At 49.8% G+C, this 5,093-nt stretch overlaps 1 protein-coding gene across 2 annotated transcripts in view; it reads left to right on the top strand.

Moving 5' to 3' along the window:
* The first annotated feature begins 469 nt into the window (after positions 1 to 469).
* Tnip1 (TNFAIP3 interacting protein 1) overlaps positions 470 to 5,093 on the top strand; it is a 52,224-nt gene continuing 47,600 nt past the window's right edge. Inside the window, exon 1 of one of the 2 annotated variants that reach the window (XM_021175682.2) lies at positions 470 to 577. The gene's annotated coding sequence lies outside the window, so the exon portion shown is untranslated. The remainder of the gene's footprint in view (positions 578 to 5,093) is intronic. The other variant, XM_021175683.2, reaches the window with a different exon arrangement.

Here is a 5,093-nt window from a genome sequence, read left to right as displayed (position 1 = left end):
AATGAGAAACTTTTCCTCCTCTGGAGAGGATGCTTGGGAGCAGATGAGGCAGGAACAAGGCAGGAGGATGTGAGCAGGATGCCTGGAGATTTTCCCCAAGGCCACGCACATTGGAATCCCCTACTTTGGACAAAAGAGGAAACATATATCTCCAGGCTATCCCAGCAGGGCAGCCCAGGTGGCCTGTGCCCTTGTATCTGCCTTTGCTTGATTCCCAGCCCAGCTCAGGAGCCAGCAGGCTCTCAGCTCTTCTCCAGAGCCCCCTCCCCTTCCTGGAATCTACCACAAGTGACAGGCAGCCTGGGGAGCAACAGGTGGAGGCTGGCAAAGGGCCCTCTGCTCTGCCAGAGGGCGAGATGGGGCCTCAGCTCAGCCTTGTGGGGCTGCCTGGTGGCTGGCTTCTCCATCATGGGGGAATTCCCCTCCTGCCTCAGAGTCAGCTCCGCCCAGCCCTCCTTCCTGCAGAAGCTCAGAAAGCCCAGCAGCCTTCACAGGGACACAGGGAGGCATGGCCGCACTCACTGGGCACATCTTCAGATCATCTCGTGCATTCTCGGATGAGTGACCTGGGCTGAAGGTAGGTGTGACAAGGTAGATTCCAGGAGCATCACACGGTAATGCCAAGGCCACCAGACCTTCCCAGCTGTGTGTCAGTAACTGCTTGGCCTCCTCTTCTCTGCCAGCTGGGGTCTTTTGCTCACCAACCTAGCTTGGTGGGCCCACCTAGGGCCTTGAATTCTATGCCTTTGTTCTTTTCTGAGCCTCCTTTGCCCTCTGACCTCTGTCTCTCTCCCTCGTACTTGTTCTGACCAATCTTCTCTCCGAATGTCTGCAACTTTTTCAAAGGAAAGAAAAGAGAGACTTTCTCTTTTTCTGTACTATCCCTCTCTCTGAAGGATGAGGGAGACTTTTCTCTTTCTTGTTCCCATATTTTCTGTGTGTGAGAGGACATGTTTGCATTTGTGTCAGGCTCCCAGGAGCAGGTACATATATCGGTCCATGGGAGTGTTTATGTTTGTGGATGGTCTGGGTGTCTGTCTGTCTCTGTGTGAATGTGAATTTTGAGGGGGATGGTGTGGGATGAGCTGGGCAGTTTGGAATTCTAAACCCAAACAAGGAACGTAGGTGGAAACCCATCTTGCTCCCTGGGGGACACAATAGCTGTTGAGCCCCTCCTCAGCACTGGAATGAAGGAGCCCCTCCCCTGTCTCCATACTTCTTTGCTCTGAGGCCCACTGGCTCCTTCTGAGGGTGAACCTTTCACCGAGAACTTGAGGCCCTGGGAGTGGGGCCAAGGGCTGGCAGATGGTGGGGACTTCTTTTTTAATCATAAGCAGTCCAGTTTTTCCGAAGCTGGTCAGAGGGCCAGCCTAGGGAAGTCCCTGGCTGGGGGAGGTAAGGGCCAGAGGCTGGATCTGACTTTTGACAGTGACCTCTGGACTGCAGAATGAGGGAGGAATGTGGCAAGATTCTAGAAGACATGAGAAGGTATGGGGTAGATTGAGAGAGAAATGCTCTTGGGGCCTGGTAGGGCTTCCCAGGATTGGGAAATGTTCTGGTCCTATGGGTCTGCCTCCCATAGGGACTAATCTCTTCCCACTTCCAGGAAGATGATGAGGAGCAAGCTAGGATCCCAGTTTGGAGCCAGCTTGATACTCTGACCTGGAGTCAGGCGGGCCAGAGGGAGAGAAGCCAGAGGAGAGACCCAGGACTCCTCGAGACCGTGGGAGGGGCCTGGCAGGACCAGTGTATGAGGAGCTGGGAATTTCCCTGGTGTCATTGTCCTAGAAACCAGAGAATAACAAGCAGGTTAGGGACACAGGAGAAAGAGCCGGGGAGGAGAAAGAGGAGGATAAGGCTGGCGAAGAAGCCAGCAGCTGTGGCCAGAGGCCACCTCCTCAGACAGCTCTCAGTGAGATCCAGGCAAAGTGAACCCCAGCAGTAGGCCTGAGATCCCCTGAGAGAGGAAGATCCACACTCCCTTCTGCCCCAGACCACAGTGACCATGCTTCTTAACACGAGGCTCATTTCTCTCTGTGTGTGCCACAAACTGGCCCTGCTGTTGTCCCCATAGCCTTGCTTAGAAGATAGGTTACAGACCAGGAGTGAGTGTCAGGGCCAGAATCAAAGTCCAGACTTCAGGAGGTGGGAGGTGTCCTGGGAAGAGGGCAAGTTGTGAATGCAAAGGCTTTCCTTCCTCTTGAGAAGATGACTGGGGGATGAAGAGATGGCTCAGGGGGTTAAGGAGCTTGTTGCTAAGTCTGACAACCGAGTTTAACCCCTGGGACTCAAGTAGTAAGAGATACAGGATTCCTACATACGGTCTTCTGAGCTCCATTACATGTGCTGTGACATGTGCTAGGGAGACATACACACATGATACACACTTGTAATAAATAAATAAATAAATAAAAATAAATGTAAAAGATGATGTATGAACACAGAAAAAAAAAAAAAAACTGTGGCCTTCATAGCCTAGGAAGGTAGGTAGAATTAAAAATGCCTTTTTAGGCTGAGGGGAGCTGAAACTACAGACTCAGTTCATTTAGTGCCATTTTTGTTGTTGTTGTTATTTGTGTATGATTTGATGAGGAGGGGTTGTTTTGAGACAGAGTCTCATGTAGTCCAGGCTGGCTCTGGATTCTTGGTCCTGCTACTTCTGCCTCTGTAGAACTGAAGATTGGGACAGTCATCCAGCTGAACTGCCATCTTTTCCTTTTCTTTCTTCTTTCTTCTGGATGGGTCTCATGTATTCCAGGCTAGCCCCAAATTCCCTATGGAACTGAGCCTGACCTTGAGTTTCTGATCCTCTAGCCTCCACCCATTGACTGTGGGGATTACAAATGTGTGCCATCACAGGCTGTTCTCTGAGGTACTAGAGATCGAATCCGGGTCTTGAGTAGGGTGGGCCAGCACCCTCTGTAATCATCACCAGCACTCAAATCCCATTTCAGTCAGGGTCACATGTTTGACATTCCTTATCTCTGTTAACCATCACCCAAATCTCTCTTTCTGATAATCACACACCCAAGAGCAGAAAGTACCTAGATCCACACAGGGTTTTGTGTTCCGAGGTTGCCTCAGGCTGAGAGTCCAGGAAGAGATCCAGGATTGCTAAGTGCTCCCACCCCCACCTCTCAGGTCCTCTCTCCCCCAGCCCAGGCTCCTTATCTTCCATTCTAAGACAATAAGGCTCATACTTCTTTGATTCAAAATTCTATTTCCAGCCTGGGAATGAACCTTAGCTCAGTAGGCAGAGGGTAGCTTATCACACACGAAGCTAAGTCCCCAGGAGAGTTGAAAGGAGATGTGGGGCTACATCCCAGAACTCAGGACAGGGAGTCATGAAAACCAGAAGTTGAATGTCTTCCTCAGTGACTTTGAGGCCAACCTGGGCTACATGAAACCCTGGCTCAAAAAAGTAAAGAAGGGGTGACAGAATAGCTCAGTCAGTAAAGTGGAGGACTTGAGTTTGACCTCCAGAGCCCACATAAGAAAAAGCCAATTGCAGTGATCCACACTTTAGTCCCAGCACATGGGTGGAGGATTAGGGGGAGTGGAGATAGAGATGAGTGAATCCCCAGGGCTTGCTGGCACCAGCCTAGTCTAATTGGTGAGCCAAAGGTCCTAGCAAGAAACCTTGTCTCAAAATACAAGGCTACTGAGTAATGACACTCAGGTTGACCTCTGGCCCACACACACCTGTGTGCTGCCCCACATACATATGCATACTCGAGTACACACACACACACAGAGGCAAACAGCTGTGCTTTTCATCAGTTGGGGTGTGTATCAAAAGAGAGATGCATGGGAGCCCAGGCACTGGCATCAGTATTAACCTAAAATTCAGGGTCATACCTGCCAGAAAATAACTAGACTTGCACTGGCCCTAAGAGCAGCTCCATCCACAAACAGAAGTCATCTTTCTTCCCTCTTGCTCATATTTCAATAGCAAGTTTCATTATTTATTTTGAATAAGACTGGGGGTTTGATAATTTCTGAAGACCATTTTGAGACTGGCATTCTGAGTTCTGTGTCCTGTTAGCTGGTGAGATGTGGTGATTCGATGCATAAGAGCCTGACCTGGCTCTATATGAACTTCTGAGAACATCCATCTACCCGATCTTCACAGACTGGATGGGAGATGAATTGTGTACAAGTGCAGGCCTAGCACACACTCCACGTTCTCCCTCTCCCTCTCTCTTTGTGTGTATTGTTCTGATTGTATGCCCATATGTGTGGGTGGATACACACGTGCCTAGAGTCCAAAAGAGGACATCATGTACCCTGATTTATCATGGTCTGCCTTCTTCCTTTGAAACAGGGTCTCTTACTGAACCTGGAGCTAGGCCAGTTAAGCCACAGCAATCCTCCTGCCTCCACCCTCCCCACCCCAACAACATACACACAGTTACACCTGGCTTTTTATGAGTGCTGCTGTATTCACACCAGGCCCTCACTCTTCTGCAGCAAGGGTTCTTCCACTCCAGTCCTTTCTCCGCCCCTTCATGTTATCTTTTAAATGCTTTAATAGCACAGCCTCCACTTCCTCCTTCTGCCACGTGATTAGGCACTGTCTTTTCAAGGTATGTTTTTAGAAGTGTGCCCTTGGCTCCTCTGGAGCCTCCCTAGTAGAGGTGGTAGAGGAGGGAGTGGCAGAAAGAATGGGAGGCTGTCTGCTTCAACACAAAGCAAAACAAAACCCAGGCAATGTGGCTCTCCTCCCGGGTGGGGCCTTTTTAAGGGTGCTTGTTGACACTCTAGAGGAGTAAGTGGTTGCCACCTACTTGAGTCACCCAGGCTCCCAACTTGGAAACTCCCTTCCAGGCTACAGGGTGACAGAGGATGGCAGGCTAGGGCCACCTGCCTCTCACCAGATCCATGTCCCAAATCTAGGGGATGGAATCAGAGAAGGCAACGTTGCTGGGTTTAGCAGTGAGGTCTAGCGATTCATGTAACCCACATCTGGCATTTTTCAGATGCCTACTGTGTTCTGAGGATCTGTCTATATCATATTCGTCTTCACAAACACTTGAGGGGGAGTTATACTTTTTTTTGTTGTTTGTTTGTTTTTGTTTTTTTTTTTTTTTTTT

The sequence above is a fragment of the Mus caroli genome, chromosome 11 (assembly GCF_900094665.2).
Source record: "Mus caroli chromosome 11, CAROLI_EIJ_v1.1, whole genome shotgun sequence".
In the NCBI taxonomy this organism is placed as follows: Eukaryota; Metazoa; Chordata; class Mammalia; order Rodentia; family Muridae; genus Mus; species Mus caroli.
This window is presented reverse-complemented; position numbering and strand designations above follow the sequence as displayed.